We start from the raw sequence: 11,362 nt of genomic DNA, 5'->3' as shown, positions 1-11,362 counted from the left end.
TCAGGCATGAAACCTGCACTGAGCCAAGGTTGTTTGCTTGCTGCTTTGGTCTCTTTATCCACCCCAGTGGTTCAGAGGACCAGGTAGCCCTCTCAGGCTTGGGTGATGCCTGCCCTCACGTTGTGCCTAGCACTGTGGCTCTACCAGAGAGCTCTTTGGAAGGTTTCAGCTCTCCAATGATGACTTTTTGGGGGCATTTTTTTTTCCCCCCAGTCTTTGAGAGGCAGGTTTAATTAGAAGCAGGTGGTCCCCTTCCTTGCAGACTTTCTGAAAAGATTTTTAGAAGACTGGAGAACTATCTAGGAAAATGCTGAGTGRGATGGATTACTGCTCCAAATTGTGAATTGAGATGCCATTATTGAGGCCAAACTCTTGAATGGAGGTTTCCTGCCACCCAGGAGAGGTTTGAGCAGGACTGCTCTTCCATGCAGTAGAAGGACAGTATTGTAGGCAGCAAAATAATGACTTATTTTGACTAGATACCAACCCACACAGCCCTTGTTTAGCTTTTTTTTTTTTTTTTTTGCCTTTGCTATTGGAACACTTAGGCCAAGTTTTCAAAGCCTTCTGTTAACATAAAAATGGTCCAAAATTTCAGTTACTACACAAAAAATGAGTTTTTTGAAGTTTGCTTCAGTTTCACCTTGTGACTGGTGAGTCTTAATAGATCAGCCTTCAGAATTACTGAGCCATACTGCTGTGCTACAATGTGCATAATGATGCATTAGTACCTTCAGAAGTTTCACCTTGCTAATTGTTACTACATTTGATTAGTTTTTTATATGTTTATACAAATTGCAAAGAGTCTCATTCAAACAAGCAGCCACAACCTCAAATTTTTGTGAGACTGAAGCAAACCTTGACAGTTTAGGAAAAAACAATCTCTAATTCAAACCAGGCACCTTAGAACCTCCTTTCCCTTAGTGTCTGCTTTTCAGCTTGAATTAGAGAAATGCAGATATGAGTAAGAATATATCTGACACAAATTTTAGTCCAGAGTGAATATCCCCTATACTAGCTTGACTATAGCTATTTGAAGCACTGATATCTTATTTAAGACTCCAAATAATGTACAGCCTATGCMTAAATCTTTAGGGAGCTAACTCAAACTTCCTTTTCTTATACAAGCTTGCTTCCATAATATAATAAATGTTCTCTGAATGACAACAAATCAGTTCCTATCAATAATATTCCTAAACAGTTGTGCTAAGCAAGCTAGTCCCACACATGCTAATGACTTTTCCCCTCTTTGTTGAAGGGACTTTCTCAGTTAGAACTGTTAATCTCAAATTTGTTGCAGCTGGAGGAACCCCACCCAAAGTGTTCAGACACCCCTGCAGCTTCCTTTTAACTCTCTTCTGTCCTGACTGTGATTTATCAGGGTAGCATCAGATGCTGAGGCTGTGTGAAGGTCTTCTGGAAGCTACGCCGGAGGTTTAACATTAATCAGGCTTGGTGTGGGTGCTGGGGGGAAAGCAGCCTGCCCATCGAGGGAGGTGAAACAAGGACCTCGGCTCTGAAATGCTGCTGCAAACTTGTAGYAACTTCTTGGAAACCAGCTTTTTCTGCTCCCTTCCTAAAAAGGAGGGAAAAAAAACATATTTGAGGTAGTTACGTGTCTCCGTCACTGTCTTCAGTCTCCAAATAAGGTTCTGTGTAATAAGTGCTGTCAGGATCCAGAAAGCTCTTTGCCCAAGCGGAGTGCCTGGCTCGGGCGGTCCCTTCTGGAGCTCGCGCTGCGGGTAGTCCTTCCGAAACGCCCTTTAAAGAGGCYCGAGCGCGCGGTGACTCATGTGGCAATGTGTCAGGAGGAGTAGTGCTTCCGTGGGGGTACCCTTAAGCCTGCTCGTAAATCTGCTTTGGTAGTAACTGTGCTCTCTTCTGGCATTAAATGCAGTGATTAAGTCTGAGCTAGCTGAATCAACTGCTGCTTCATGTCTGATAGATTAAAATAAACTGTCTTSTGGGAAGATGTGTAGTCTTTGATTAGTAGCCATATTAACCAAACTTGCCAAAACTGAATCTTATTTCAGGCCTGAGTTCCTCTGTGGATGCCACTCCAGATGAATCGGTCACCTGTGCTTGGGACCGCTGCAGAAACGGGGGGTCCTGCTAGTTCCTGCCCCACGTCTGCACCAGGAACAATGACTCTGGCCGTGAGCAGAGCTTGCTGATCCTCGGGAAAATTATTATAACTCTTGGGGTGCGAGTTGTCTTAGTCCTTGCTGACYGAATGGTGGTTCTGCCAATCTGCCTCGCAACCCGCTGCTCATCAGATGTGATTTAAGGGGTGCTGGTAATGCACAGCCAGAAAGGAGAAGAGGACTCTTGGAGGCTGGGGTTATGAATCAGTGCTCTAGCATCTGTTGACCTCCTGAGGCGCTTGCGGGTTTTGAATGCAAGTGCTTGGTAGAGGGATCGACTGCAATCAAACCTGCCTTTAGCTCCTCTGTGATAGGCTAAATACTGTGAGATATGCCTAGAGTTCAAGCCATGACATTTTCCCCAGTTCTTGTGATATTRCTGTTTGTTCTTTCTRCATCCTTTCCRATAGTTCAGTATGTTCCTCGGAAGGGAGCGCTTGGCCTCAGTGCTTCAGAAGTAGATGTACCTGTGGCACATGTAAAGGCACTAAGGTCTTCCTATTTGCTATTCTGGAATGTTTGCATCTCCAAACATATCGCTAGTTATTTTAGCTGCAGTCAGCCCAGCCCAGGCTGTGTTGACTCTCCAGCCTGCCCTCCATTTGCTGTTTCAGTCAAAGCATATCTAAGTGCAGTAATGCAAGGAACAAAGTGCACATGAACCTTGCAGAAAGGTATTACTGCAAAGTGCTTTATTTTGGAGGCTAGGACAGGGAACAAGGCTGCTTCTGCTTTTAAAAATTTACCCTCTCTTCTAGAGTTCACTGTGCAGTCCTAAGGGTTCTCCTTCCTCAGACTTTCAATGCAGGGTAGCTCAAATAAGCCTGACCGAGTAGAATGATGTTATCCATGCTAACATAAAAACTAAAATTTTCCTTACGTTCAGGTGTGATTGGCCTTGCTCTGAAACAGGCTCGCGCCTCTTACATGGCTGCTAGCACAACTTTGTTACAGCAGTCGAATGAGGCACCGTAATGAGCAAAATGTGGGGTGAAGGACTGCAGAGCTGCTGCTCGAAGCGCACTACAGCTCCTTCTGATGAAGAAAGTCCTAACCTGTTGGGCCTGCAATCAGTTTCAAGATTGTTCTTATTAACTAGAAAATGTGCGTACAGGAGAACTTAACACTGTTAAAACTAGGGTTTAAGAGACTCAATTTTTAGTTTCTTGGAAACCTAACATTTCCGAAGATGTAACAGCGCTCTCTTAMTACAGATTTCATAAACCTCCAGACCCTGCTTTGTATCCCTTTGAAATGGGGTAGAATCAAGGAAAGAGCTTTTAAAGGGTCATTTCTATGTTATTTTTGGAGGCTGAAGCTCTTTAAGACCCTGCTTTAAAAAAGCAATTTCTTCTGGCAATAGGTTCTGCTTTCCCTTTTAACATGTCCTGTCAGCTAGCAAATGTGTCTCGGCCAAATTGTGCCTGTCTGTCAAGCAGTACAGACTGTCGATCCCTCCAGGTTCCTGATCCTTTGAAACAGCCCTAAATTGGAGCAGGAATGAAAGTCCCTGTGAACGTAATGCATTTACTACCTGGGATGTTCTTTAAAGCAAACTGAGGGTGACAGACAAGTATGACCAAAATTATGCTTCAGTTTGATCGGGTCTGATGCAGAGCAAAAACTCTGGAGTTTGAGACTTTCCGCAGTAACCCCCTTCTGYGGTGTGTCCTGCTTCTGTGTCCCAGACTCCTCAGTGCCATAAGTAACTCATCCGTAAATGCCTTGGGGCAATTCCCGCCATCGGYGGTGGCATGTTACCAGCGCTGCTGCCACCAGTAACGTGGTGTTTTCTTCTGGTGTATGTGCTGTTTTCACATGGTGTATGTACTGTTAATGACAAAACCTTGTTGTTAGAAGATGCCCATTTCCTTTCAGGGTATTTGTTTTCCATCTGCAGAGTTATTATATGTATTTTTTTATGGTTAAATGGAGATCCTTGTGGATATGCAGAAGTGATGACTAAAGGTCTTCCAGGTGGGCATGTTTTAAGCATCCCTGATCAGATAAGKATCTTAACTGAAGTTATGTCCTTTTGTTACAGTGAATGACTTCACAGCTGGAGCTGGCTCCGCTTTTCTGTTTCCACCTTGGTTCTGAGTCACTTTATCAAGTCCTCAGTCTGTGCTGCTSTTTCATGACATGTAGCATGCTTCTGCTGCAGGTCAAATTAATTTATCAAGTCCATCTTGGCCTGTGCCTCGTGCATGGCCAGAGAGGTGGTGTAAGGAGCAGCCTAGTCTTAATAGCAAAAGAAAAGGAAGAAAGCCCTCAGCATCACTAAAAGCAAGTGGCAGACTYGAGACTGTTTCCCTTCGGGCCACCTCGGTAGCAAATTCTTCAGCAAAGGTGGATGAACCTGGCTAGACCCAGGTCTGCTCTGTTACCRTGCTTGAGTCCCTTCAGGTCTCTGGAGCTCAGCGAGGTCCTTAAAGGAAAGCAGGATATTATGATCGAGTCCTAACRGCACGCCAGAGGTTAATCTGTATTGCGGAAGTGCAGTGCCGCCTCCGGATTTGGGAATGACCTGAAATAAAGCAACCTCTCTGCAGCAAGGGGGATTAGCTGCAGGGGTTAGCTTCCCTAGCTGCGCCTTGCTGTGCCCTTTAAATTTTGTTAACAGCATTACATCTCTTCTACTCATTACTCCGTGAAACAATTTTTCAGGTTATCTGGCACATCACTACTAGACAACATTGTTTTCCACTGCATCTTCAATGCATCTTGCTCACAAATATGATATCCATGCGACTCGCAATCATGTCTATTCAGTGGCTGTTGTAAAATGGTCCAAATATTTCAATGACTGTTGCTTATATGAATACTCCAAAAGCAACAAAGTACTCTTGAAGCCGTGCTGCTTGTCTTTGCTTAGGATAAAACTTGCCTTTTCAGTGCTGTCTAGGCAACTGAATAAATCTTATCTAATTTGGACTTGGCTGTTGTACCTTTTTGGGACAAGAGGCCACTGGATTGACACTTGTTGCAAATGTGTTCAACACCTGTGAATAACCTATTTATTTTGATATTTGGTATATGTGCAGTGAGGCACCACGAAGTTTGGGCAGTTTGGCCTTGCTGAACAACAAATTTGATGTGAGAGAAACTCTGCTGCTTCTCCTTGTAAGAAAGGAGCAGGTAGAAGGTCTGATGGTGGTTAGCAGTACAGAAAATTTTGTGCAACACCCTGGTTTGAGCCACTGAGAATCAACTCGAAGTGTTGTGCTCCCCCGTCTTATTAAAACCCGCAGRAACTGGGTGGTCGGCATCCTGAAATACTGCTTTACCTCACCGCTTCTCCAGAGGCCGGGCCCAGCTCACCGTGCAGGGAGCAGGAGTCCGATTTCACGGCTGTGCTTTTGCCTAGCTACATAAGGGATTCAGTGTGCTGGGCTGCGAGCGGGTGCGTAGGGAGCACAGAGCCTCCGATCTCCAGAAAAACTGGAAGACGGAGGCAAGGGAGGGGAGGTCTGGGATTTTACAAGAAGACCAGAGAAGTTTTCCCTCTCCCCCCAGCTCCCCCAAATGGGATGTTTGAGATGAGTCAGCTCTGCTATACAGAGCAGGATGCAGTTTTTGCTGAGAAGTCTTTAAAATATTGGAAAACAGTGGCTCCAGATTCCAAGCTGGACGGTGTCCATGGTGCAGTGTGCCAGTCACCCCTGTACTTTGAGGGCTATATGGAGCAGTGAAGTTAAACACATCGCAAGACCAGTTCTTTCCTGCGCAGTGTATCTGCCTGTTTATCACTGCCTGCAGAAAGATCTCCGCAGCCAACAGGGCTGTTGGTGCTTTTGGCAGTGCCTCTGAGCTGTTCTCGCTGCAGCTTTAGATGGGATGCATGCAGACCGCAAAGCCATGACTCCTAGCAGGGTCTGCATCCAGTTAGAGCCAATTACATAACAGTGGAAAGTGCCTGTTCCCGTAGACGTAACCCTAGAAAGGGTGGAGTAATCTCTGAGGGCCTGTGCTTACGATACAAGTGCATCTGCTCAGCGCTGTGAGGTCTGCGCCGAGCCTGCCCCTGGTCCGGAAGTCTGGCTTCTTAGCCCGTGACGCTAGCCTGTGCATGGCGTGGCCGTTGCTGCAGGAGCGTTCGGACCAAGCCTGGGYCGGTGTCTTCAAGTGAAGCATCTTTGATGTTCTAAGTCTCTGGCGCTGAAAACYGCTGTTGGGAGGAGAGCGGGAAGAAGCTTATGTAGAAGGATCCTCAAGTCATGTGGATGCGAGATCAGCGTTTCCTCCATGCRCCTTTGAGGACATTCCCCTTGCAACGAACTCCATCGTGAAGCTGATGCCAGCGGAAGCTGTGTCAAAGGGTCATTGGCCAAGGGGTGCCGGACTGGTCGGAGGGTAATGGTACTTCAGGGAAAAACCTCCTGAAATTGCGGCTGAGCTGTGAATGGAGCAAGGCTGGCAGAGCTGGACCTTGACCCATCTCAACTTCTAACCAGATGTCTGTCTTGCCAGACCTGTCCTTGAACCTCACCACTCCCTTACAAATGGGTTCTTARACCCTAATCCAAGGTGGAATCATGTCTTGGGTTTTCTTCCTACTTTCTTTTCATTATAGGCTCTCTATTTTCCAGCCACTTCCCAAACTTGCCAGTGTCTAGGATGGCCCTGTCTTTGGCCGGTATAATGAACCATGGTGTAACACACTGAGAAGCTGGCATATTCCTGGGATTGTTCTGTGATGTTTTTGTGGGTAGAATGGGCTCAACTTTGTCATTTCACTAGCTAAGAATTTCCTCTGCACAGACTAGCTTTCTTTTTTTAATGGCAAGAATGCTGTAACATACAAAAAGCCAAAATAGCAATCTTAAAATGCATTGTATCTCCAGCCATGGTGAGCAGAACTTGCTTTTCTTCCAAGCAGTTTGTTGACATAGGCATTTTTTAAAAGGCATTATAAATTTCTTTGAACTCTTTTCACTTCAGATCTGTTATATCTCCTCTTTTAATACTGTGTTTTGAAATGGTCTTGGGCATAGGTGGAGTCTAAGATAGTCAGCRAGCATTTGTTTCACATTATCTTGCTGGGTTTGGGGTTTTTTGCCATGTCTTATTTATGCATCTCTTTTTTAAAAAAATCTCCTTTTATGCATATTCTAAGAGTGCGAATTGCGAGCTGCGAAGAGACGTTCCATATCTGGGCAGGAAGCACTGCTGACCAGGCAGCCAGAAACGGGCAGAGGCTCATATTATGGTTGGCCCTTGCACAGGGATGGAAATAAAGAGTGGCTCTAACCTCCCTTCACTTTTGAGGAAGAGGGAAATATGCTGTCCTCCAAATACAGAGATGTTACTGTGCTTTGCTAGTCGTTGAGAGGGGAGTCACTGCCCAGAGAGGTCCAGGCTTGCAGGCAAAAATGCAGCTGGAGAAGTAGTGAAGTGCCCCTTCCTACATCCTGGGGGCTTGGTGTGTTCTTGCAGTTCTACGCAGGAAGCAGTGGAGGTGAGCCACCGGCCCGGCCCCTTCTCCTTCTCTGGAAACCTCCGCTGCCAAAGCAGAGGAACCTCGATCAGAAGAACCTCAACCATCTTGGGAGCCACATGTTACCTCCAAGAGCCTCTGAGGTGTCGGGTCCAGCCCCACGCGCTGTTCTGATAACCTCTGCTCCCTGATGTTGTCCTATAGTTCTGGACTTGCAGCTAGTGTGCGCGGTGAGGAGCAGCAAGACACRCTACCGAAACCTGCAGGTGAGAGAGGCCAAGGGGATATGGAGTTTCTGATTGCTCAAGCGTGCAAGTTAAGCCTTGGCTAGAGCAGCTAAACAGATAGGAGGGCTGGTGACCAAGTCATCTGAATTTGTATGTGAGCAAACATAGCGGCTTGGGCTTCCTTCATTTGTTCTTCAGGAAACGGATCCTCAACCTTTGTTTTGAAGCTCGAAGGCAAGGATTGCCTGTGTGCTGATGGGTTTAATTCTGCAGACGAAGCAATGGCAGTTGAAGATAAGAGCTGAGACTTCACTCTCTGACCCATTTTATTATATTTGTTTGAGCTGAGTAAACATCTGACTGTGATTAGAGAATAGTGAAAGTTTAGAAACAAACCCCTGGGAGTGATATTGTCAAGTTGGAGGTGGGAGGGTGAAAACTGCCTTGCTTCTGCTGTTCTGATGGGCCTTGCGAGAGGAAGTGTTTTCTGCAGGGTGTTTATTGCCCCGAGGCGGGGGGGGGGAATTGTGAGAGCTCTGTTGGAAAGGCAAAGTTTCGCCCTGCCATCTCACAGCTGGAAGGGCCGGTTAGGGACCGTGGGCTAGGTGTTTCTGGGGCTGGCTGCCAGGTCCATGCTGGTTGCTGCATGCCTATAGCCAAGCTGTGCCCAGCAGGCCTGTACGGCGCGGGAGTTGGTGGCCGTATCTGCACACCTGGTACCTCCTCGTACRCCAGGTCCTCAACAGCATTTATGGTGGCTGAAGAACCTGCTAGCCCGACGGAAATTTTGGCCCCTAGACCTGTCTCTTGTGTGCGATTTGCGGGCTGTTCGGTGCGTGGTGGCGTAGGGCAGTGTCCTGCTGACCCCAGGCTCTGCGGGTCGCTGATGGTGTTGCAGGACACTTGCGCTGCCTTGGGCGATGGACAGTCATGTCCACGGTGTCGTGCGGCAGCACYGGGGGTCTGTGCCTTCATGGTAGGGCAGGTGTCTAGCTCAGATCTGGTAGTCTGGCTGCTGGCTCCTGTAACAGCTTTCCYGTCAGATATGACCACAAAAGCTTGGAGATCATACAGCTGACTTGGGTGGTAAGTAGTGCAAGCCTGCATTTGAGATCTGATACTTGGGTGTTTGGAGAGTATTGATTTAGTAGGTACTTCCATGGTGTTGAGACTGAGTAGAGAGAAGTTAACCTCAAGCCTGAACCCCAAACATGAAGCAGAAGCCATATTTGGACAAGTAAAATTACCAAGTTGGTTTAAAAGAAAAAAAAACAAACCCTCAAGTAATAAAGCAAAATATTGGGTTTAAATTCCAATATGGAGCTTGGAGCTGGAGGCCCCAGGCTCGAGGCCATCCGCTGTTTCGAATTTTTACATTGGCGCTCTTGCTTGTTGACTCTGAAGCCATCCAGTTGTCTGGTTCAGTGGTCCCACGGACAGGCTGCTGACCATGCTTTGCCATTTGCTTGTTTCCTGTTTGGGCTTTGTAATGTAACTTTTCTAAATGAGATTATTTAATCCAGATGTTTGTATTTTAAATAAACACTTGTGGTCCCTTGCCTCTACTCAGCTTCTGTCTGACTCAAGATCAGAGTTGGTTTAAAAAAAAAAAATCAGTTAAAACCTTGTCTGTTTTGGAACTGTGTGCTAGATAGCCAAGTGGTCTTTGCTGGAAACTTAAATGTCTTTATCTGTTCTCGAGTGCTGGCTTGGAGCTGAATTAGAAACATCCTATTCTGTGGATATGAGAGGTGCAGGGAGCGTGCACACACGCGTGTGCATGTTAAGACCATTTTAAGCTGTATTGTTATGAATTCCTGGGGTGGGAGGTCTCTTTTTCAGTGACTAATGCAGTGTTTTCTAGCTGCAGTGATTAATGAGATATGGCCCCTAAGGTTAGTCTCCTATGTTTGGCCTTCAAAACAAGGACACAGCAACGTTGTAAACTTGCTTGTCCCATTATACTGCAATGGCAGTGACGTGAGAAATGCTAGGTCCTGGCGACATGCTTAAAGATGGGAAAATAACACTGAACTTTGCATCTGAGATGGTGCAGCAGAAAATTCTTTATCCATATCTGTAAAAGTGCCTCTAGTCTTTTTTAATGGAAGAGAAGACCCTTGGGCATAGCCATAAGACTGATGTGAGAAATCTGAACGCTGCCACCAGGCCACCCTTCCCCATCGCACGTTGTCCTGCTGCAGCGCGAGCGTGCAAGAGCTTGATTGATGGTGGGCCCCAGGATTTGAACGCCTGCTTTCAAAACGTCCTGGAAAGACTAAGCTTTGGGGGAAAACTGAGCATAAATGAATGGCAATCCCCTGGGAAAAGTGAGCTGAAATGGACCATTTTGTACCTTTAGGGCTCTGTTTCTCAAGGATGAGCAGTCCTGTATGTAGACTTAAAGTTCAGAAGGAAAAAAAGGGCTTATAGAAGCCCATAGTATGCCTTAAAACTGGCAGTCCGGGGTCCCACAGTTTTTAGAGCCATCTATTTATAACGGCTTCATTCTTACTAGCAATACTACATTTTCCAAGTAAATTGTTTTTTATACCTGAATGTCACCAAATAAACTTTTCCACTTGAAAGTTGTGGAACGTGAGTTTTAATGTCGGCAGAGACCTCTACATATGCCCATGTGTGAGTGACTCTAGGAAGCCACGCGTGATAAACCTAATGGTGCAGAGGCTCGGGTCCATTTTCAATGTTTTTGGCTCTCGTGGTGATTTCACACTCGTCTTTCCTGCTTGGAGGTTGTTAGTAGTGTCTCTGGGCGGCTGGGAGCACCTGTAGGTAAGAGACTTTCCTCTGGCTTGGATGAGTAGCAGAAAGTGCGTCATGATCTCAACACTTAACTCCCTCTGCCTTTTCCCCCCCGGGAGTCCTTTCCCCAGCCGTGTTTCCTGTTCTCCGTGGAAATCCCCCAGGAAGCACAGCAGCGGCCATGTGGAAACGTGCCCCCTTTGCAAAGTCCACGCGAGCCCCTGTGGAGCAGGTGGCCACGGCCCCCCGTCACCCTCCTGTGGCTCAGCGGTGCTCCTTGCTCGAGAGGTTGGGCAACCTTGGCCTGGGACTGGCCATCGTGCTGCACTCATGCATGGTGGCGAGGGCTAGGAAAGCTGGAAACTGAGCGTGGCTTAAAAAAAAAAATCCCCCCAAAACATTGATATCCCATGTGATTTTGAATCTGCGCAGAGTGAGGAGGCACCTTGCAGCCATCACTAGCACTGGGCAGGTAGAAAGACTTGTCCCATCCTCCTCTAACCTCATAGCATCTGCTAAAGATGGATTTTTTTCTGCTACATTAGCTACAAAAGGCAAATGAGGGAGTTTCTTCTGTGGTGTAACTTGATGAGCCAGGCTGGTTTCTCAACACGAGGCAGGGCACGTGCGGCCGTTCCCTCTGGTGGTACCGGGCTGCGATTTGAGCTCTTGCCCCCCTGCCCGTGCTCTTTGGCCCCGTGGTGCCTGTTCCTGAGAAACAGCCCTCTCCCCCTTTGGGAGTGCAAGTGGAGCCTGTTTTCTGGAGGCTGGTACCAAAGATCCCCCCCCTT

This window comes from Apteryx rowi, unplaced genomic scaffold (assembly GCF_003343035.1).
Source record: "Apteryx rowi isolate R43461 unplaced genomic scaffold, aptRow1 scaffold_4, whole genome shotgun sequence".
Lineage (NCBI taxonomy): Eukaryota > Metazoa > Chordata > Aves > Apterygiformes > Apterygidae > Apteryx > Apteryx rowi.
The sequence above is the reverse complement of the archived record's forward strand: the minus strand, read 5'-3'. Positions refer to the sequence as shown.